At 45.2% G+C, this 24,669-nt stretch overlaps 1 protein-coding gene across 2 annotated transcripts in view; it reads left to right on the top strand.

The window, feature by feature from the left end:
* Window positions 1-19,196: 19,196 nt before the first annotated feature.
* Window positions 19,197-24,669, top strand: part of klhl8 (kelch-like family member 8) — a 42,046-nt gene continuing 36,573 nt past the window's right edge. Inside the window, exon 1 of one of the 2 annotated variants that reach the window (XM_078214131.1) lies at window positions 19,197-19,471. The gene's annotated coding sequence lies outside the window, so the exon portion shown is untranslated. The remainder of the gene's footprint in view (window positions 19,472-24,669) is intronic. The other variant, XM_078214121.1, reaches the window with a different exon arrangement.

Genomic DNA, 24,669 nt, shown 5'->3' with positions numbered 1-24,669 from the left:
TTAAAAAATGTTCAAACTAAAGGTGATATAGATAAAGGCAACAATATTCTACCTCTCTCTGAATATATAATCTGTATCTAAATCAGCGTTTTTTGTAAATTTGAAATGACTAATAATTCACAATGAATGATGCTTTTTGGTGTGGGTTCTGTTCATATGCTAATTAAAGAGTTCTATGTATCCAGTTTGGAGGCTGTTTCAGATGGTCGTTGTGTCCATTTTATTTGATTGCTCAGGTGCAAATATTTCGTAGTGTTTACCTTTTTACCTACAAAATGATCATTAACGTTGCTTCCTGATCTCCCATTAAGATTTGAACCCTCATTTATATTGGAAATTCTATCACATGTTAGAAGAAAATAGGATAACAGAATATTGCGTACAGAAGGAGACCATTTGGGCCATCATGCCTGTATCAGCTTTTTGCTGGGACTAGCCAATAATCCCATAATCTGCTCTTTCTGCATAGCCCTGTACGGTTTTCCCCTTCAAGTATTTAACTAATTCTTTTTGGCATCTTACCATTGATTTTGCTTCCACCACCCTTTCTAGCATTGCATTCCAGATCACAACAACTCTCAGCATCGAAGAATGCACCAATTTTGAGGTGCAGGAGCTCTGAGAAAATGCTTGGAAAACACATCCTGGAACATCTAATTATCTATCACCAATGAAAGAGCACATCCGGTCAGAGAGTTTGCCCACGCCGTAGAGGATCCTGTTGCCTCCTTTACCATCTTGCACCATTTTTTCTGTCATGGCAGCATTAAAAGGAGTCCCAGGCTTGAAGTGTCATCAGTTACAGGTTCAAAGAGAAGGAAACAGTACCCAGTGACCCACAGTGCTCCACACAGCCCAGTGACCTCCCCCTTCCAACTTCTGCGAAGAGTTCTCCCAGCTCTCCAGTGCTGGCTTCCCTCTGGTGCTGTGGCACGATCAGCAGATTTCTCCCTTAGGTCTCAGTGTTGTTAGTTGCTGTGCAGTTTGAACCAATTCCACATCTCATCTCAATCTCGCACCCCTATGCCTCTAACTGGACAGAGAATCTGACTGCATATCAGTTATGGGCTCACCCCTGTGAAAATCAGGGCTTTAATCAGATTCCAACAGGAAGCAGGTTTCTGACCCAAAAACTGATTCCAACTCCTTCCTGCCTCCATGCTGAAAATTCAGCCCAAAGTGATAAGCTACTCCTTCCAGTAGGTTGGGTCCAAAATTAATCCAAAGGCCACACATTGATGCTGGCCTTGGTGATTCCATATTTCAGAGCAATGTTTTGTGGGGTCCTTGCTTATGCTGGCCGCATTTCTGAGGCTGCGGGAAATGTAGACAGAGTCAATGGATGGGAGGCTGGTTTGAGTGATGAACTGGGCTTCGTTCACAATCATTTGTAGTTTATTGCGGTCTTGGACAGAGCAGGAGCCATACCAAGCTGTGATACAACCAGAAAGGATGCTTTCTATGGTGCATCTTTAAAAGTTGGTGAGAGTCGTAGCGGACATGCCAAATTTCCTTTGCCTCCTGAGAAAGTGAAGGCATTGGTGGGCTTTCTTAACTATAACATCAGCATGGAGGGACGAGGTTATTGTGATCTGGACACTTTGAAACCTGAAGCTGTCGACTATTTCTACTACTTCTGTCGGGTACCAACTGACTCAAGAACAGCTTCTTCCTTGCTGCCATCAGACTTTTGAACGGACTACCTCGCATTAAGTTGATCTTTTTCTACACCCTAACTTTGACTATAACACCACATTCTGCACTCTCTCCATAGAACCATAGAAAATTACAGCTCAGAAACAGGCCTTTTGGCCCTTCTTGTCTGTGCCGAACCATTTTATGCCTAGTCCCACTGACCTGCACTTGGACCATATCCCTCCACACCCCTCTGATCCATGAACCTGTCCAAGTTTTTCTTAAATGTTAAAAGTGACCCCGCATTTACCACTTTATCCGGCAGCTCATTCCACACTCCCACCACTCTCTGCGTGAAGAAGCCCCCCCTAATATTCCCTTTAAACTTTTCTCCTTTCACCCTTAACCCATGCCCTCTGGTTTTTTTTCTCCCCTAGCCTCAGCGGAAAAAGCCTGCTTGCATTCACTCTATCTATACCCATCAAAATCTTATACACCTCTATCAAATCTCCCCTCAATCTTCTACGCTCCAGGGAATAAAGTCCCAACCTATTCAATCTCTCTCTGTAACTCAGCTTCTCAAGTCCCGGCAACATCCTCGTGAACCTTCTCTGCACTCTTTCAATCTTATTTACATCCTTCCTGTAACTAGGTGACCAAAACTGTACACAATACTCCAAATTCGGCCTCACCAATGCCTTATATAACCTTACCATAACACTCCAACTTTTATACTCGATACTCCGATTTATAAAGGCCAATGTACCAAAGGCACTCTTTACGACCCTATCCACCTGTGACGTCACTTTTAGGGAATTCTGTACCTGTATTCCCAGATCCCTCTGTTCAACTGCACTCTTCAGAGTCCTACAATTTACCCTGTACGTTCTTCTTTGGTTTGTCCTTCCAAAGTGCAATATCTCACACTTGTCTGCGTTAAATTCCATTTGCCATTTTTCAGCCCATTTTTCTAGTTGGTCCAAATCCCTCTGCAAGCTTTGAAAACCTTCCTCACTGTCCACTACACCTCCAATCTTTGTATCATCAGCAAACTTGCTGATCCAATTGACCACATTATCATCCAGATCATTGATGTAGATGACAAACAACAATGGACCCAACACCGATCCCTGCGGCACACCACTAGTCACAGGCCTCCACTCAGAGAAGCAATCCTCCACAACCACTCTCTGGCTTCTTCCATTGAGCCAGTGTCTTATCCAATTTACTACCTCCCCATGTATACCTAGCGACTGAACCTTCCTAACTAACCTCCCATGAGGGACCTTGTCAAAGGCCTTGCTGAAATCCAGGTAGACAACATCCACCGCCTTCCCTTCATCCACTTTCCCGGTAACCTCCTCGAAAAACTCTAATAGATTGGTCAAACATGACCTACCACGCACAAAGCCATGTTGACTCTCCCTAATAAGTCCCTGTCTATCCAAATATTTGTAGATCCTATCCCTTATCACACCTTCCAATAACTTGCCCACCACCGACGTCAAACTTACTGGCCGATAATTTCCCGGATTTCTTTTGGAACCTTTTTTAAACAACGGAACAACATGAGCCACCCTCCAATCATCCGGCACCTCCCCCGTGAATACTGACATTTTAAATATGTCTGCCAGGGCCCCTGCAAGTTCAACACTAGCTTCCCTCAAGGTCCGTGGGAATACCCTGTCCGGTCCTGGGGATTTATCCACTCTGATTTGCCTCAAGACAGTGAGCACCTCCTCCCCTTTAATCTGTAAAGGTTCCATGGCCTCCCTACCAGTTTGCCCTATTTCCGTAGACTCCATGCCCGTTTCCTCAGTAAATACGGATGCAAAAAAACCATTTAGTATCTCCCCCATCTCTTTTGGTTCCGTACACAGTCTACCACTCTGGTCTTCAAGAGGACCAATTTTATCCCTCACTATCCTTTTGCTCCTAACATACCTATAGAAGCTCTTTGGATTTTCCTTCACTCTGTCTGCCAAAGCAACCTCATGTCTTCTTTTAGCCCTCCTGATTTCCCTCTTAAGTAGCTTCTTGCACTTTTTATACTCCTCGAGCATCTGATGTGTTCCTTGCTGCCTGTACATTTCATACAACTCTCTCTTCCTCTTAATCAGTGTTACAATCTCCCTCGAGAACCAAGGTTCCTTATTCCTATTTACTTTGCCTTTAATCCTGACAGGAACATACAAACTCTGCACTCTCAAAATTTCTCCTTTGAAGGCCTCCCACTTTCCATTTACATCCTTACCAGAGAACAGCCTGTGCCAATCCACACTTCCCAGATCCCTTCTCATTTCATCAAATTTGGCCTTTTTCCAGTTCAGAACTTCAACCCGAGGACCAGATCTATCCTTATCCACGATCAGGTTGAAACTAATGGCATTATGATCACTGGATCCAAAGTGTTCCCTCACATTCACATCCATCACCTGCCCTAACTCATTTCCCAATAGGAGATCCAATATCGCATCCTCTCTAGTTGGCACCTCTATATACTGATGTAGAAAATTCTCCTGAACACATTTTACAAACTCTACCCCGTCAAACCTTTAACAGTATGCGAGTCCCAATCTATATGTGGAAAATTAAAATCCCCTACTATCACAACTTTGTGTTTCTTGCAGTTGTCAGCTATCTCTCCGCTGATTTGCTCCTCCAATTCTCGCTGACTATTGGGTGGTCTATAATACAAGCCCATTAATGTGGTCATACCTTTCCTGTTTCTCAGCTCCACCCATAGGGCCTCTGTAGACAAGCTCCCTAATCTATCCTGCCTGAGTACCGCTGTAACATTTTCCCTGACCAACAATGCCACCCCCCCACCTTTCATCCCTCTGCCTCTATCCCGCCTGAAACATTGGAACCCTGGAACATTGAGCTGCCAGTCCTGCCCCTCCTGTAGCCAAGTTTCACTAATGGCTATAATGTCATATTTCCACGTGTCTATCCACGCCTTCAGCTCATCTGCCTTCCCCACAATACTCCTGGCATTGAAATAGACACACCTCAAAAAATTATTTCCACCACACTCTACCCTTCCATTTGTGATTTTGCTTGAACTAACCTGTCTTTTTACCCCTGCTCCACTATCTGCTCTGGCACTCTGGTTCCCACCCCCCTGCAAATCTAGTTTAAACGCTCCCCAATAACACTAGCAAATCTCCCTGCAAGTATATTGGTCCCTTCCTTTCTCTATGTATGGTATGCTTTGTCTGTATAGCATGCAAGAAACAATACTTTTCTCTGTATACTAATACATGTGACAATAAATCAAATCATTCAGTTGGCAGAGCTTGTGGCAAAAGCTTGCTGTGGTGACATGAAGACCTATTTTCACTCACCAAACTGATTATAAGTCCAGTCGTTTGCTGAGTGTCAAACAGAGTTAACTTGAAGGGTCTGGCTGATAAGTATGTCTGTGAACAGTTTGGATGAATGGATTATGTGAGGTGGTTCAATGAAACATTTGCCAAGTCTTCACATTCTATTACTTAATTAAAATGTTCATCCAGTGATTTGAATGTGGAAAAAGAATAGCAAATATATAATGCTGCAATGGAGTGGCTGCACTCAAATCCACAGCATCGCACCAAGAGATTTGATCAAATGGTTGTCCAGGTAAGGTTAACACTAATTTAGAGCTGGAGATTGGAGAGAAGTCATTTTGACACTGCTCAAGAGGCTTCAGTTATTTAAAATGGGAAGAAGAATTATTAATTGTAGATCAATTTTCAAATAGGATGAACACTACAAATAGGAAGCATTATTGGTACACGGGTTTTTATATTGTAGTGTGAGTGTGATCTATCCATGTGGCTGAATAGCTTCACTGTATTTTTCAAACAGCAAAGCAGTCAGTCAGATGTGTCTATATGGAAAAGACAGTAAGAAGTTTAACAACAAGTTAAAGTCCAACAGGTTTATTTGGTAGCAAAAGCCACACAAGCTTTCGGAGCTCCAAGCCCCTTCTTCAGGTGAGTCAAATATGGAAAAGCCCAGAATGTCGGTGTAATTTGACACTCAGAGACCTTGTGTCCTTTTCCTGATATCTCGCGATTGGGTTCAGGAGGAGGAACTTTTGAATGATTTCAAGAATTAACAGGAGGGAATGTTGTAGAGGCCTTTGAAATTATGAAAGAGTTGATAGGGTAGGTGTAGTGAAGATGTTTCCACTTGCAGGAGACCAGAACTATGAGATAGTCATTAAAATATCTAATAGAGGGACTGAGGAGAAACTACTTTACTTAGAGAAGCTTATATTAGTTTATTATAATGGCCTCGATTCCAGGTAGTCATGATGTGGAGATGCCGGCGTTGGACTGGGGTAAACACAGTAAGAGTTTTAACAACACCAGGTTAAAGTCCAACAGGTTTATTTGGTAGCAAATGCCATCAGGGCTGATGGCATTTGCTACCAAATACACCTGTTGGACTTTAACCTGGTGTTGTTAAAACTCTTACTCGATTCCAGGGTCAGTGACTGACATTGAAGGAAACTGCCTTGTCAGTTTCAGAAATGATGGTGAGTGTTGGCAGTTTCAAAATCACTACAACCACAAAATCCAGGACAATTTTCATCTTCTCCAATTATATTTCTCATGTGTGCCTTGTGGTATTTTCCTGTGCTAAGGGAATTGCATATTTGCATGTTGTTGCTGATCCAATATTTATAAAATATTTTACCACACCATTCTTCTCGTATCCCTCTGTCAGATTTTTGTCCAGGTGTAACTCGCTCTGAAACCTGCTCGTACAATGAGCCCAAATGCTTCCCTTGAAAGCTCATCCCTATACATACACCACTCTGTGCCTCAGGTAGAATAGAATCCATACAGTCCAGAAGGAGGCCATTCATCCCATCGAGCCTGCACCAGCAACAATCCCACCCAGGCCCTATCCCCGCAACTACATATATTTACCCTGCTATTCTCCCTGACACTAGGGGGCAATTTAGTATGGTCAATCAACCTAATGCACACAACTTTGGAGTGCGGAAGGAAACTGGAGCACCCAGAGGAAACCCACGGAGACATGGGCAGAACGTGAAAACTCCACAGTCACCCAAGGCCGGAATTGAACTCGGGTCCCTGGTGCTGTGAGGCAGCAGTGCTAACCACTATGCCAGTTGTGATGCCAAGGCGTACAAGGCTATGAGCCAAAGTTCTGGAAAATGGGATTAGAATAATTGGTGGTTTGTCTTTGGCTGGTGCAGATGCAATGAGCTGAAGAACCTTTTTCTGTGCTGTATGACTCTATGACTAATGTAAATTTGATATCAAAGGGCAGGATTTTCAAGCCTTTCCCGCCAGCAGGATTTTCCAGTTATGCCGAAGGCAACCCCCCATGGCAGGAGAGGTACACCACGCAAAATGTCACAGACATTGGCAGGACCAGGAGATCCCACCAGTGGCAATGGCAGGCCACATCCTTCACCGGAAATCCCACCTCAGGGGTAGGGGGAATGGTGGGAAATTCCCACCCCATGGGCAGAGTTTTACCGGCATGCCCCACCCGCCAATGGGCGGAGTGAGCTGGTAAAATCACGCGAGAGCCGCAAAATCAGGATCATGCCTGATTTCTCAGCTCACATAATTTTGCGAGAGCCGGATTTCTGGCAAGGTCAGCCTCTCGCCGGAAATGGGCGAGAGGCTGAATAAATTACTTAAATTCGTTTAAATCTTAATTTACATCTGTTTAGTGTGCCCGGTGCTCCACTGTGCGGGCTCACTTGCCTTTATGACCTCACTGGGAGAAGTTCTCTTCGGCGAGGAAAACACCTGCTCCCCATGAACGGGGAACAGCTGTGTTGGCCTCGCCGGTGGAACTGGAAGCCATTGAGGCCCTTCGGGGAGGCCAAAAAAAGGGAGCAATGCCCACTGGGGGTTGGGCCTATAGGAGTAGGGTCAATGGGGGCATGGCCTGAAGGGGCACCCTGATGTGGAGGGAGGAGGCCCACTGCCACTCTGCAGATGCGATGGGTGGGGGAGGGGGCATGATTGGTCTGGGTGGGTGGGGGGCTGCCTCTTGGGTGGTGTGGGGCTCACGATTGGCTGAAGGCTCCCATGATTGCAGTGGGGGGGAGAGTTTGTTAGGCTGCCTGCAGCAGCAGAAGCCTGACAGCTCTCTCCCCATCAGTCAGACCCCTGCTGCTGTTCTGGAACATGTGTAGCATCAGAGGTCTGCACACGCGCAATAGCTCCCTCTGCAGGCTGGCTGGTGAATTAAGCCCAGCCCACTGCCTGCCACAGCTAGAAATGGTCTAGCCCATATCTTCAATGACTAAGTGCATAAGATTGGGCATGGAGGGCCTGATTTTGCCACTGCGTCACACCTGTTTTCGGATGCGAAAACTTGCTAAAGTCGGGTGTGAGACGATTAGCATGATCCGTGCCTATGTCCATGCAGATGCCCACTTAACCAAGGCCCAAAAATGGCCACGATCCGAACCGCACCTGAAACGGGAGCGATGGCGATTTAAATGCATTTGCATGCATTTAAATTGAATTAATGGGCTGCCCGCCCAACTTTACCAGCATTTCCCCCTTTACCATTGCTTTCGCCCGTCCAGATTCGGCACGAAACAGACATGCTCGGCAAAGGTCTATTTCGGGCACTCCAGCTTCTGAAGAGGTAAGTTCAGAGATTCCGGCGGCTCTCTGACTCAGATCGGTGGTTGGGGGGGGGAGGAGGGAGGGAGGCCCGATCATTCTCTGGTGGGGGGAGGGGGGAGGGGGGAGGCACGATCATTCTCTGGTGAGGATGGGGGAGGCGTGATCATTCTCTGGTGGGCAGGGAGGAGGGAGGCGGGTCATATGTATCTCTGGTGGGGAGGCGGGAGGGAGGCCCAATCGCTGTCTGGTGTGGGGGGAGGAGGAGGAGGAGGGAGGCCAGATGGATCTCTGGTTGGGGGGATGGGGGGGGCAGGGGGGAGTCTGCTGGCACTCTGTGGGCGATCGGTGGGCAGAAAGGTGGGACCGCTGCCCCTCTGCGGGCAATCGGTGGCGGGAAAGGGGGCAGGGGGTAGTGATCGGTCTGGGTAGCAGGGGGGGTTGGGTGGATAAGGGGGACAGTTATGTTGTGGGGGTGGGGCAACGTCCGTGGGGGGCCATCGCCCCCGGGCCGCTTTATCCGCTTTTTGCGGCCCGGGAGCGATGTGACAGGGGTGCGTTTTTCAAAATTCTTTCTCACCGTGCCTGTGCAGTTCAAAGCTCTGATCAGACCAGCAGCGTTTCAGGCACGATAAGCCCCGCCCACAGCGCGTCAGACTTGCGATTTGTTTTCAGGCTGAGTGTGTGGGAGCACCAGAGAGCAATTTTACAAGTTGGATCTGAATTGCGCCCAGATTCAGCACTTAGAATCAAAATGGTAAAATTGGGCCTGAAGACTCAGCCAAAAACAGATCAGGAACTCTCCCATTTTCACGCTAAGCTGGACACTTAGAATCAACCGAGTAACATTCTGCCCTATGTGTTTTTCTGTAAATGTGGGATTGATTTAATGTACTGCACAGCAGTATATTAACTAATAATTTAAAACGAATGGTAAGTATTAATCCATATAGTGTGGAATCTATATGCTAATTTGCAAAGACAAAATATTTTATGTTTCTTGTTGGGTGACTGCTTCAAATTTACTTTATCTCCATTATGTTCAATTGCTATTTCTATAATATTTTATGCATGAGATTTGTTTTACCATCCAATGAAATATAATACTTGAGTGTTGCATTAAACAAAACAAAATGTTACTTAAGATTGTTTTATAATGTATTGTAACTCGTCATTAAGATTTGAACATTAGTTTACATTGAAAATAACAGGGTTTGCATATTAAAACTTAGTTGCTTCTTAGTCCACAAGCTTAGCATTGTTACAAGTTCAAGCTACTCAGCGCTGATGCTGACATTGACATTTAGACCAGCACCTCCTGGGAGTTCAACTCAGTTTCAATCCAGAGTCCAGTCATGATAATGGGTTGCAGCGTCAGTGCAAAAGCAAACCGCTTCACACCAAATACAATTGATACAGTTGCAGCGTGAAAAGTTTTAAGTAACAGATTATGCAGGATCATATCACTTAACTGGATAAGTACCTCATTTATCACTAATTAGTGTTGAACTGATCCTGGAATTTGTACAGTGATCTTAATGTGAATAAAAATATTCTTCACAATTAAGTGCTTTGTGCAGTTGGGCAGTAAAATTAGTGACAATTTGAATACATGCCCATGGACATCTCATGACTACATCTCTTAAAATAGACAATGACATCCAGTTTTAAAATTAGTGTGGTAAAACAGTTCACTTCATATTCATTATTTCATTGTGTGAGTTCTCCTGTAGTCAGATGTAATTATTTGGAAATAATGTTGCAAGTTAAACATTAATCTGCATTCTTTGTGCTGGTTGAATACACAGAATAAGGATTTTTTGCCAGAAGGCATTCTTTTGAATAAGACATTAAATCAAAGCTCTTTCTGTCTTCTCAGGAGGGCGGAAAAGATCCTTGGGCAAAGTTTTGAAGAGAAGCAGGGAAATTCTCCAAGTGGAATTCTCCTATTTTGAGACTAAGTGTGATGGTGGGGCTCTGGTGGGGCTTGTCCCACTGGCTATAATGGCAGGATCCCATGCTAGATTCAGCACTTGGAAACTCATTAATTGTGCTCAGGCGAGTTCCCCTCTGACTGTCCTGATGGGCGCCAGCAGGTTTGTCTGCCCGTCTTCAGCTGATGGGTTCAAATGTCCAGGCGCCATATTTAAATACTAGTCCAGCACACTCACACCACTCTCTCCAGCTCACCTGTCTTCACCAGACCGTGCAGGATGTCAGAAGCCCAGGAAAAAGGCTAGCAGCCTCAAGAAGAAGACTGTTCCTCAATTCAATCCCCTTCCCTCTGAACCCATCACCTCCAAGATACCCATGCCCCACTTGGACCTCTACCCCCGCCTCGGGATCCATCCCCTCCCAAGAAATGATGTGCTGTCCCTTTGACCCCCTTGTTTGTGAGCCACTAAGCAGCCTTGCCGGGATCCAAATTTCCTCCCTTCAGTCTTCATATGTTCATCCCTTTCATCCACCTTCTTGCCCCCTGCCTGCCATCATGAGCCCTCACCCCACCCCCCTTCTTGCCCAGCCCCCCTTCCACATTGCCCCCTTGACTTTGTCAGGCCACCTCCAGCTCTCCCCTTCTCCCCAACCTCACCTTGCACTCTGGTCAACTTCACACCTTTGTGGCAGTGGCTGCATGAATCTCACAACACAGTGCTATGCAGATACACACTGGTGCAAAGAAGACCCCTGTTCTCCCCAACCTCAGTGCTGTGCTGAATTGGCACAGTGACACAGGAGGATCCATTGATCCAACAGCACAATTTCCTTCCATGAAGATCAGCTCAGCTTTATGGGGGGCAGGAACCGAACTGTCCCAGAAGAGTGGTGTCCAGCGCATCAGGAGCAGTGCAGCACTATGGCAGGAAGCTTTGTTACACTCACCTCAAAGCCTCTTGCTAACTGAGGACTGTGTTGTGCTTGCCACACTCTAGCAATTGGGTTTGACGCTGACATGATTTCCCACTGGTGTGATGCAGGATTGAATGGTCTGACCGGACACTGGTGGGTGTTTTAATGAGCATCCATGAGATGCAAATGATTGCAAATTGCATTCATACAGCCAGCCAGTGGGATGACCGATCTGCTATTAACCTGCCATTGGGAGAATTGCAATGTGATTTTACACCAGCAGGTCTCTCCCTTTTTGGTTTCCACTAGATTCTCTGCCACTGCCCTCCACAGGCAGGATGGGAGAATTCTGCTCTCTGTATCAGAGCCAACAATTATCCTTCAATCAACATCACTGAAACACGTTGGGGAGAATTCTCCCGTCCTGCCTGTCACAGGAATCGTAGCGGGCGGGGGGGCAGACTACACATTGACCTCGGGTGGGATTCTCCGGTTTTGGAGCAAGCGCGGCCAGAGACCCCCACTCATTATCTAGTCATTCCTGCATTGCTTTTTATGGGACCTTGCTGTGCACAAATTGGCTGCTGTAATTCCAACAGTGACTACAATTCAGAAGTATGTCATTCGTTGTAACAAATTTAGGGATCTCTTGAGATTGTAAATGGTGCTACTGTCTATAAAAATCGCACACAAACTGGGAAATAGACCTCCCCGAAACAGCAGACCATTCTTTCCAAGATTGTTCCTGTGGTAAAAATGCAGCACTACTTCAATTGCAAAAATCTGTGTAGTTTTACAAATGTCCTCAGTGTTAGGACAAATGGTGAATTCCTTTGCAACAACTCACAACAACATCTGTGAACATCTACACTTACCACACATATGATGTCCCATTTGCACAATTTTGTACAGAAAAACTCAGTGAAAATGATTGTGAACAGATTCGATTGATGACAAGTCACCTTGCCAACTCATTTGTTAATAAGGCAGATTTTTCTGTAGAGGGGTATTGGGGTGGAAGGTTCCATTGTACAACGGCCATCATAATTATAAAAACAAAATACTGCAGATGCTGGATCTGTGGAGAGTGCTGTCAGACCTGCCGAGATTTTCCAGCATTTTCTGTTTTGGGCCACCATAATTAGATGACTTTGGGAATGAAATTATTTTTTAAAGATGGTGAACAACTTTTTTTAGTTTTCATTTATGTGAAGGGGAGACAGAGATTGTGTCAGTGCAGCTGCTGAAATAGAAAATCGACTCTGAACAAGTTAGCTTCCATCCAAATTCTTTGGTTACATTGGTCAGCTGTGTTATTCTCTGAAGTTGCTTGCATCTTGGACGCTGGTGCCTTTGGCTGTGCTTTGGTGTATAATCGCCAAACCAATGCAGTGCTTTGCCAAGCTTAACCTTAATGCTAATCCATAGTATTGTTGATTACTGTTTTAATGCATGATCTCAATGGGAATTCATGGCCATGTTGCTACAAATCAATCTTTGTACTTAAATTGTGGATTGATTGCTACTTTAATCCGAGTAGTAATTTATGAGTTCATTAAGGTTGCATGTCAAACTTACTAGTAATGCATGTTCCTTATTTGTGCTTGCAATTTGGTGCACACAAGCCAATTCTGGATTGATTGCTGCTTTAATCACCATAGCAATTCCTACATCTTATTACAACAAGAAACAGAAAATGCTGGGAAATTTCAGCAGGTCTGACAGCATCTGTGGGGAGAGAATAGAGCCAGCGTTTTGAGTCTGGATGACCCTTCAGAGCTGACGAAGGGTCATCCAGACTCGAAATGTTGGCTCTATTCTCTCCCCACAGATGCTGTCAGATCTGCTAAGATTTTCCAGCATTTTCTGTTTTTGCTTCAGATTCCAGCATCAGCAGTGTTTTGCTTTTACCTACATTCTACTAGTTGCACTACTGTTGATTGTTTTTCTCACTCACTCTTAGGTTGCGGGCTTTAAGAAGGTGGTGGTGAGCTGCCTTCTTGAACTGCTGCACATCATGTTGTACAGGTTCATTCAGAATGCTGTTACGTAGTGAGCTCCAAGATATTGACCCAAAAATTATAAAGGAAGAGCCATGTATTTCTAGGATTGTACCTGACATGATGGAGATTCTGCAGGTGGTGGTACTCTGAAGCTCCTGTTGTTTTTCTAGGTGGTAGAGGTTTGGAAGCTGCTACTGAAGCAACTTTGTTGAGTTACTGCTGTGCACCTTGTAGATGGTACACACTGTTGCCATGGTGTGCTGATGTTGGAGAGAGTGAATATTTAAAGTGGTGCATGGGGTGTCAATCAAGTGGACTGCTTTGTCATAAAGGTATCAAATTTATTCAGTTTTGGAGTTGCATTCATCTATGGAATTAGAGAATTTATCATTGCACTCTTGATTTTCTTAAGAACAGTGTTGACAACATCTTCCATCACTTTTCTGATGTTTGAGAGTAGGCTGAATTAGGAGTAGATTGGCCAGATTAGACCATCTTGCTTTTTGTGGACAAGATCTGCCTGGGAAATTTTCCACATGGTCAAGTAGATGTACTGTACTAGAACAGCTTTGGGATATAACAGTTCTATAGCATAAGTTTTCAACATTATAGTCAGCCTGCTGCCAGGGACCTTTTCTGTATCTGACTCATTGCATTGGGAATCATGGCAGCCAGATGGGCTAAATTGTGCAAAATGGCAGAAACACAGAACCTTGGGAGATTCTTGACAACTGAGCCTCCTTCAATCTCAGGAACTTTCAGTTCTGACAGGGTTTCACCCAAAATATTGACCTCTTTTTTTCATCTGACTGATTTGCCCATTTCCAGCATTTTCTGGTCTTGTTCCAGTAAATGATATGCCTCAGTGGTTAGCTTACATACCTCAGAGTCACAAGGCTGTAGGTTCAATTCCAAGAATTGAGCACAAAAATCAAAGCTGACACTCCAGTGCAATATGTACTGCTGTCTGGGATGCTATCTTTGGGATGACCAGGGTCACATTTCACCCCTCAGGTGTGTATAAAAGATCCCAAGGCATTATTTTGCATCAGAGCAGAGGAATTATCACTGGTCCTTGGGGCAATATTAATCCCTCAATCAACATCACGAAAAGCAGATAATCAGCTCATTATCACATTACTGCTTCTGAAAGCTAGCTGTTTGAAATTGGCTGCTGTGTTTCCTATATTGCAACAGCAACTACACTTCAATAGTATGTCATTGGCTGTAAAGTGCTTTGGGAAATCCTCTGGTTGTGAAAGGCAGTATATGAATGTATATCTTTCTTCTCTAGATGTAATGCACAATTTTATTATCTCCCAGTACAAACATGCCGTTAAAACATTCTCTTAACAGCCTTTCTAAAAGTCCTTCAACCTTACGCATGCACAAAATTGCTTAAAGCTTTTGCTTGGGGAATTTTTGGTAAACGGAACAATCCTTTTATAAATTTCTATCTCGATCCAACCGTGTCAGTGGTGAAATGCTGTCTATAATTCTGAATAATGTGAACTATTTATGCTGCAAATGAATTGAATCCAGTGTGAAATGGAGGAATTTGGAATAATAGGCTAAAAATGGAAGCTGAGCCCTTTCCAGGTGATTTTTTTTCTTTGCACAAGTCAGGGCATGAAACTACAGTACGGTAAAATTTAAAAAGGTAGATTGTGCAGGTATTGTTTTCTTTTTAAAATTCAGTGATGGACCTCTTGTCCCTAAAGTGTTGTGCATTGTCTTTATTTTCCAACATTAGAATAAATCTTTGCGGTATAGCTGACTTTGCTTTTTGGAGTGAGTTGCATCAGGTACTTTGCTTATCAAAGCCACTGCAATCCTTTGCTGCTGATGTGATGAGAAATTACCAGAAATTTAAATTGATTTCCAGGAGTGAATCCAATCTCAGCAGGTACAATTGTCTGAATGCATTAGCTGCTGAGAATCTTAATTGGCTGTTTTATATGCAAATTTACTTCTACTTGGTGGATAATCTACAATTTCCCCTTTTAACAGTAATGCGGTACGGACCTGAAATGTGGAAATTTGCAGACCTTTATGCAAAATGCAGAATAGGCTGGGGGCCAAACTGTGTTTGCCAATGAAAAGCTCCTCTTCCCACCATGCTTGCCAGTTCTCTACTTTACTTGAGCTTTACTTGAACTTGCTTCTAAAATGCAGCAGAATTGGTTCAGTCTGAGTAATTTTAGAGAAATCCATGTGTCCCTTTTCAGATGGGCGGTTTGTCTGGCTCTCCTTATATACAAGATTACTGTTGTGGTATTTTTACCAACCTAATTGGTATGAATCATCAACTGTTTACAATAAAGATACATTGGTACATGAAAAACTGTTTTCACCCTTAGTTTTTGCCAGTACATATAAGAGCATGTGCGAATCCTGCAAATTGGTGCACGCATGATTCTCCCGGCCCGACCCACCAAAGAATTAGCGGGTCGGGATGGGAGAATCGTGGCCTCAGAGTATAAAGAGAGTTCAGGGACACTATTTCCACTTCATCCCCCTTGATGTAGACAGGGGAATGTCCTCCACTATGCTTCCTGAAGTTGATGACAATCTCCTTCGTTTTGTTGACATTGAGGGAGAGATTATTGTCATTGCACCAGTTCACCAGATTCTCTTTCCTATACTCTGTCTCATCATTGTTTGAGATCTGACCCGCTACGGTGATGTCATCAAAAAACTTGAAAATCGAATTGGAGGGGTATTCGGCCACACAGTCAAAGGTGTATAAGGAGTATAGTAGGGGGCTGAGGACGCAGCCTTGTGCGGCACCAGTGTTGAGGATAATCAAGATGTGGAGATGCCGGCATTGGACTGTGGTAAACACAGTAAGAAGTCTAACAACACCAGGTTAAAGTCCAACAGGTTTATTTGGTAGCAAAAAACAGCAAAAAACCGCACCGACCTCCTCAGAAGACAAACACGGGACACGGTGGACAGAGTACCCTTCGTCGTCCAGTACTTCCCCGGAGCGGAGAAGCTACGACATCTCCTCCAGAGCCTTCAACATGTCATTGATGAAGACAAACATCTCGCCAAGGCCATCCACACACCCCCAATTCTTGCTTTCAAACAACCGCACAACCTCAAACAGACCATTGTCCGCAGCAAACTACCCAGCCTTCAGGAGAACAGTGACCACGGCACCACACAACCCTGCCACAGCAACCTCTGCAAGACGTGCCGGATCATCGACACGGATGCCAGCATCTCACGCGAGAACACCATCCACCAGGTACACGGTACATACTCTTGCAACTCGGCCAACGTTGTCTACCTGATACGCTGCAGGAAAGGATGTCCCGAGGCATGGTACATTGGGGAAACCATGCAGACGCTACAACAACGGATGAATGAACACCGCTCGACAATCACCAGGCAAGACTGTTCTCTTCCTGTTGGGGAGCACTTCAGCGGTCACGGGCATTCAGCCTCTGATCTCCAGGTAAGCGTTCTTCAAGGCGGCCTTCACGTCACATGACAGCGCAGAGTCGCTGAGCAGAGACTGATAGCCAGGTTCCGCACACATGAGGACGGCCTCAACCGGGATATTGGTTCATGTCACACTATCTGTAACCCCCACAACCTGCCTGGATGTGCAAAATCTCACTTGCTGTCCTGTCTGGAGACAATACACATCTCTTTAACCTGTGCTTAATGCTCCCTCCACTCACATTGTCTGTACCTTTAAGACTTGATTAGCTGTAAAGACTCACATTCCAATCATTATTCATGTAAATTGAGTTTCTGTCTTTGTGCCCTGTTTGTAATCAGAACTCCCACCCACCTGACAAGGGGGCAGCCTGTTCTGAAAGCTCGTGGCTTTTGCTACCAAATAAACCTGTTGGACTTTAACCTGGCGTTGTTGGACTTCTTACCGAGGATAATCAACACAGGCATCCTTTCATCTATATGAGATGATGGATCTGCAGCAAATCCATTGGCAATGGGCGAGTGTCATGTGTCATAAGAGTCATAGAGATCTCCAGCAGAGGAAAAGGCCCTTTGGCCCATCATGTCCATGCCTGTCAAAGACAAATCACACACATTTTCCAGCACTTGGCCCTTAGCTGTGTATGCCTTGGCATCACAAGTGCACATCTAAGTACTTCTGAAATGTAACAAGGGTCTCTGCCTCCATCATCCTTTCAGGCAGTGAGTTCCCGACTCCCACCACCCTTTAGGTGAAAAAGCTTTTCCTCACATCCCCTCTAAATCTCCTGTCACTTACCTTAAGTCTATGCCCCCCATCATTGATCCTTCCACCATGGGGCAAAGTTTCTTTCTATCACTCTATTTATTCTCCATAATTTATTTTCTTCAACCAGCCCAATCTTCATTTGTAAAATCTTCCTTTCTTCCTGAAAATTGAACACATTCTTACAGCAGGTGCACCAAGTAGTCTGCAGCAATAGTTTTCTCAAGACTGAGGGGTGATCTTATAAAGGTCTATAAAATAATGAGGGGCACAGATCAGCTAGGTAGTCAATATCTTTTCCTAAAGGTAGGGGAGTCTAAAACTAGAGGGCGTAGGTTTCGGGTGAGAGGGGAGAGATACAAAAATGTCCAGAGGGGCAATTTTTTCACACAGAGGGTGGTTAGTGTCTGGAACAAGCTGCCAGAGGTAGTAGTAGAGGTGGGTACAATTTTGTCTTTTAAAAAGCATTTAGACAGTTACATGGGTAAAATGGGTATAGAGGGATATGGGCCAAATGCGGGCAATTGGGCTTAGGGGTTTAAAAAAAAGTGGCATGAACAAATTGGGCCGAAGGGCCTGTTTCCATGCTGTAAACCTCTATGACCCTATTAAATATGATGATACAATGGCTATTGATATGAATTGAGGTGTTGTTAGGACACAGAATGTCCCTACCAGAAACAGTGGCAGGAATAGAATCCATCAAATGTTCTATATCTGACATTTAAAAATAGAGCAGTATGGGAAGTAGGTCAAAATGGATAGTTCTTTGAGTGCTGTGCAGTTACAATGATAAGCCAGGTAGCTTCCTTCTGTGCTGTGAATTTCTGCAGTTCCCACATGGAAATCAGATATCATCTCAGGAGTACTCTATCATCTCTGATTAAATCTATCAGTTCCTAACATGTTGAGTAAGGAAGAAATACTTCCCTGCATCCTCAACTATCTTTTCCCTACAATACTATCTATTGGATTAGATAACATGCCCTAATTTCTGACCAGTTATCAGTATTTCATATTCATAATATACATAGCTAAGTTTAGGTATTGTGGTTATGCTTCAAATAGGATAAATGATCAGCTCTGACAAAAGTCCAGACTCAAAACGTTGGCTCTATTCTCTTCACAGATGCTGCCAGACCTGCTGAGATTGTCCAGCATTTTCTGTTTTTGTTTCAGATTCCAGCATCCGCAGTATTTTGCCTTTAGAATAAATGAAGTGACTGACAAAACTTTGGGGTTACTTCAACTCATTCATTAAGCATTTTAAGGTTGTGTATTTTGTTGTATTGCCATTGTGAGCATTTGTTCTTACATTTGCACTCGGCTGCATTTGCTGCTAAACCGCTGGAAAAAGATCATTTATCTTTTTAAAAATCACTCCATTCTTAAAGTTACAAAGCCAATGCACAGAGCAGACCGGTGACAGCTGAATCCATCTCCTTGCTTGCTCCAAAAACCAAATTTAAATTGAATCCAAACAAACAACATCCAAGTTGACAAGAAAAGGCACTGCACCCAATCTTGGACTTGATCTGGCGCTTAATCTTAGCCAACAGGCATCCCTACCAGATAACCATGATTTCAACCCAGCCAGGTAACATCATTTATGTGTGTCGTGTGATGTTTGCAAGTGAATGGTCAATGTTTTACCAGCTTTACTCTATTTTAAAAAAAATTTTTCAGGAGTCACACTTTTCAAACGCGGGGGGACCCTTCAGATTGTGAAAGTTGCAACCTCGCCATAAACAATTAACTTTAACACACGAAACCTTACGCCGGTGTCTTTGGCGGCTTGCGCAGTTACTGTGGGTAAATGTACAGCGCATTCATTTCCTAGTGTGAGTGTATGGGTTTTTGCACTCGGTGCTTTGCAGCAGCTTTGTGTTGTGTGCAGGAGCGCTCGCGCTGCCCCCTCAGAGCCCTGGCCCGGGAGGAGGAGGAGGAGCAGCCGCCGGACACTCGGAACATCGGCAGCGGCCGCCCAGGGGCAGGGGGGACGCCGACACTCGGGGCACCAGCACGGCAGCCCGGAAGTGTGAGGAGGAGGAGGAGGAGGAGGCACCCGGGGAGGTGGGAAGAGCAGTTGGTGCCAGCTCCGTCTCCCCGGGATCAGCCATGGCTGCACAAACCTCCCGCCGCACACCAGCAAGGTAGGTCCCCACTCGATGCAAAAGACCGTTTGACCCGCAGGATCAGTTGGGATGAGTTAATTTGAAAAAACAAACACGACAAACTCGCATTTAACTGAAATGCAACCTGACTAAACAGTAATTGTGCTGAGGGGGTGGGTGGGGTGAGAGGATTCAATATAACAAAGAGTAAAGTCCCCACTTTAACCGTGGGGTGGGTAGGTTTTATCTTTGAACGCGGTATTTTGATATAATTGGGGCGCTTGCCTCCTTTCTGGTGTATTTCTGTTTATTGTGAGCGGTTGTTTTTCCTCTCAGGTTGGGGAATATTTTCCTCAGTGACTGACTTGCCCGCAGTTTGTCCTCAGCTCACTCTCTCTCAGACGCTAGACTTCTCGCTCCTCCACCGATTTAAAATAAAACACACACACGTTTGTTTACACCGATGGAGTAACGGCGCAGGAGGAGAAAAATAGACTTTTTGTACTTTTTTTTCAAAACAAAAACTACTTCTTTATTTGTTGTCGACTGGTTGTAAATCCTCTTTCCGTAAATCCTGCTTGGGTTTTTTTTTCCTGCCCTTCCCGGATCACCTGAGATTGAGAAGGTAAACAACTGCTTTCAGGCTTCCCTCCGAATAAAAGACTGAGAGCTGCTATAGAAACCCAGAGATCTGTGAAAGAAATTTCTTTAAAAAACAAAAAATCCGATTCAGTTAGCCTCGCTGGAAGCACCTTTTAAAAAAAATAAAAATCAATGGATACGGAGCAAGTACAGTAAATGGGAATTGAGGCACAGATGCAATTGAATAGCCAGACAGGCTCAAGGGGATGGATGGCCTGCTCTGATGGGAGTAGATTTGGGATCGCAGTAGCGGAGGTGATTTAATCTTAATTTTAATGAATTACTTTAAAGTCAGAATGGCAACGGTTGTGCGGGGGAAGGACGTTTCTCTGGGGAAAAAAGCTGTCTGTGATGAATATTTAGTCATGATGTGGAGATGCCGGCGTTGGACTGGGGTGAACACAGTAAGAAGTCTCACAACACCAGGCTAGAGTCCAAAATATACCTGTTGGACTTTAACCTGGTGTTGTGAGGCTTCTTACTATGAATATTTAGTCCATGCTGATATTTTAGATGTAACGTTTAGTTCTGGGAAGATTACTGTTTAAATGCATCTGAAGCAGCTTGGAGTCTATTCGACTTCAGGTTATAAAACAGCAAATGGACTTACTTTGCTCGAGACTTCGGGCTGTTTTATGGGGTGGGGGGAGGGGTTGGGTACGCTGGGATGGTTCCAGCAGTGCCAAGAGTTCTGGGCATTGCCAGGACTGCAACCATTCCCAGAAAGAGGACACAATGGATCTTGAGTGAGGTCAGTCCAGGATATTGGGTGGGGAAGGTTTGGCCAGTTTAGTTGGGGAAGGAATGGTGGTGGTATGGAGAGCAGCTGGGCAGGAAGGAATCATTGAATCCCTACAGTGGCGATGGAGGCCTTTCAACCCATTGAGTCTGCTTTCTATCTTTGAAGGGTGACTTGATACGCAGAGGGCACTGGAGCCCCCCTCCTTCCCACCCTTTTAAAACTAAAAAAAAGGCCAGCCCAAGCCAACTGTATTATAGCACAGGTCGTATACTATTAAGAACAAAGAACAGTACAGCACAGGAAACAGGCCCTTCGGCCCTCCAAGCCTGTGCCGCTCCTTGGTCCAACTAGACCAATCGTTTGTATCCCTCCATTCCCAGGCTGCTCATGTGACTATCCAGGTAAGTCTTAAACGATGTCAGCGTGCCTGCCTCCACCACCCTACTTGGCAGCGCATTCCAGGCCCCCACCACCCTCTGTGTAAAAAAACGTCCCTCTGATGTCTGAGTTATACTTCGCCCCTCTCAGCTTGAGCCCGTGACCCCTCGTGATCGTCACCTCCGACCTGGGAAAAAGCTTCCCACTGTTCACCCTATCTATACCCTTCATAATCTTGTATACCTCTATTAGATCTCCCCTCATTCTCCGTCTTTCCAAGGAGAACAACCCCAGTCTACCCAATCTCTCCTCATAGCTAAGACCCTCCATACCAGGCAACATCCTGGTAAACCTTCTCTGCACTCTCTCCAATGCCTCCACGTCCTTCTGGTAGTGCGGCGACCAGAACTGGACGCAGTACTCCAAATGTGGCCTAACCAGCGTTCTATACAGCTGCATCATCAGACTCCAGCTTTTATACTCTATACCCCGTCCTATAAAGGCAAGCATACCATATGCCTTCTTCTCCACCTGTGTTGCCACCTTCAAGGATTTGTGGACTTGCACACCTAGGTCCCTCTGTGTTTCTATACTCCTGATGACTCTGCCATTTATTGTATAACTCCTCCCTACATTATTTCTTCCAAAATGCATCACTTCGCATTTATCCGGATTAAACTCCATCTGCCACCTCTCCGCCCAATTTTCCAGCCTATCTATATCCTGCTGTATTGCCCGACAATGCTCTTCGCTATCCGCAATTCCAGCCATCTTCGTGTCATCCGCAAACCTGCTGATTACACCAGTTACACCTTCTTCCAAATCATTTATATATATCACAAATAGCAGAGGTCCCAGTACAGAGCCCTGCGGAACACCACTGGTCACAGACCTCCAGCCGGAAAAAGACCCTTCGACTACTACCCTCTGTCTCCTATGGCCAAGCCAGTTCTCCACCCATCTAGCCACTTCTCCTTGTATCCCATGAGCCTTAACCTTCATAACCAACCTGCCATGTGGGACTTTGTCAAATGCCTTACTGAAATCCATATAGACGACATCCACGGCCCTTCCTTCATCAACCGTTTTTGTCACTTCCTCAAAAAACTCCTCCAAATTTGTAAGGCACGACCTCCCTCTTACAAAACCATGCTGTCTGTCACTAATGAGATTGTTCTGTTCTAAATGCACATACATCCTGTCTCTAAGAATCCTCTCCAACAATTTCCCTACCATGGACGTCAAGCTCACCGGCCTATAATTTCCTGGGTTATCCCTGCTACCCTTCTTAAACAACGGGACCACATTCACTATCCTCCAATCCTCAGGGACCTCACCCGTGTCCAAAGAAGCGACAAAGATTTCCGTCAGAGGCCCAGCAATTTCACCTCTCGTCTCCCTGAGCAGTCGAGGATAGATGCCATCAGGCCCTGGGGCTTTGTCAGTTTTAATGTTCCCTAAAAAACCTAACACTTCCTCTCTTGTAATGGAGATTTTCTCTAACGGGTCAACACCTCCCTCCGAGACACTCCCGGTTAACACGCTCCTCTCCTTCGTGAATACCGATGCAAAGTATTCATTTAGGATCTCCCCTATTCCCTTGGGTTCTAAGCATAATTCCCCTCCTTTGTCCCTGAGAGGTCCGATTTTCTCCCTGACAACTCTTTTGTTCCTAACGTATGAATAGAATGCCTTAGGATTCTCCTTAATCCTGCCTGCCAAGAACATCTCGTGACCTCTTTTTGCCCTTCTAACTCCCCGTTTGAGATCTTTCCTACTCTCTCTGTATTCCTCCAGAGCTCCATCTGTTTTCAGTTGCCTGGACTTAACGTACGCCTCCCTTTTCATTTTAATCAGATCCTCAATTTCCCTGGTTATCCACGGCTCTTGAATCCTACCTTTCCTATCTTTCCTTTTTACAGGCACATGCCTATCCTGCAGCCTTATCAATAGTTCCTTAAAAGACTCCCACATGCCAGACGCGGACTTACCCTCGAACATCCTCTCCCAATCAACATCCACCAATTCCTGCCTAATCCGGCTATAGTCAGCCTTCCCCCAATTTAGCACCCTGCCCGTAGGACAGCACTCATCCTTGTCCATTACTATCCTAAAGTTAACAGAGTTGTGGTCACTATTTGCCACATGTTCCCCATCCGAAACTTTGATGACCTGACCGGGCTCATTTCCCAGAACTAGGTCCAGTATAGCCCCCTCTCTAGTCGGGCTATCTACATAATGTTCCAAAGAACCTTCCAGTACGCATTTTACAAATTCCTCCCCGTCCAGACCCCCAGCTCTAAGCACTTTCCAGTCTGTGCCAGGGAAATTAAAGTCCCCCACTACAACAACCCTATGTTTTCTGCACCTATCCAGAATCTCCTGACATATCCTTTCCTCCACTTCCCGTGGGCTGTTGGGTGGTCTGTAGTACACCCCCAGCATAGTGCCTGCACCCTTCCTGTTTCTGAGTTCCACCCACAGCGACTCAGTACATGACCCCTCTAAGTTGTCTACCCTCTGCACCGCGGTAGAGGTGACCCTGCTAATTTCAGTGCCTGCCCAGTTATGTTATGGGGGTGGGAAGGTGGTGGGCTGGGTACCAACCCTATTTTATGTGCCCTATTGTTGAAAATGTGCCCGATGGGGACACCTAAAATCTAGCCCATGATACTTGCGCTGCTTGTCCAAGCAAATAGAAGTTTTGGGAGTTAAGAACTAAATTAGTTTTAAAGCATTTGGTGAACTCTGGAAAGATATGTCATCATGGAAATGATGATGTGGAGATGCTGGCGTTGGACTGGGGTAAGCACAGTAAGAAGTCTCACAACACCAGGTTAAAGTCCAACAGGTTTATTTGGTAGCACCATTTGGATCATGGAAATGGGCAGAGCTTCACGTTTTGTGGTCTCAATTTATCAGTGTGTTTGCTGGAGGAGCGAGTGTTCTGCAGCAGGGAGATAGGAGGCTGGCTTCTAAAAAGGTGCTGCTGTTAGCAGGCAGTTAGGGCTCAGAAGTCCTGGGGAGCTGAGAAGGTGACAGAAGGTTTTTTCTTACTGGAGGCAATTGGGCTCAGGAGAAACCCTGGAGCCATTTATAGCTTGGTGCAGCTGGGAGACTGGATTTGGGAGAAACCGTGAGGCAGTGCCTGCTTAGTGAAGATGGCAGTCTGTGAAAGAGTTGGAAGTGTGCTGGTAATTACACTTTGTGAATCTCGCGAAACACAGTCTCATGAGAAAAGATTGAACCATCAGGAGGTGAGCAGCTGTTGATGCATTTTGAGTCAAAGCAGCTTGAGGGAATTCAGAGGCTAGATCTTCAAAAATAAGAGTGGAAATCTCTTGAGGAAAGCAGAGCGTTAATGAGATTTTATGACTCCGTGTCACTGGCATCTGGGTGGGTTGCTGAGAAATCTGTGGGATCTCTCTTGATTGCATTGCCATTTAATGCACAGTGTGCTGTTTTTAACTGCAAG

Source organism: Mustelus asterias, chromosome 1 (genome assembly GCF_964213995.1).
Source record: "Mustelus asterias chromosome 1, sMusAst1.hap1.1, whole genome shotgun sequence".
NCBI classification, from domain to species: domain Eukaryota; kingdom Metazoa; phylum Chordata; class Chondrichthyes; order Carcharhiniformes; family Triakidae; genus Mustelus; species Mustelus asterias.
Note: the sequence above shows the minus strand (reverse complement) of the source record. Positions and strands in the feature narration are given on the sequence as shown.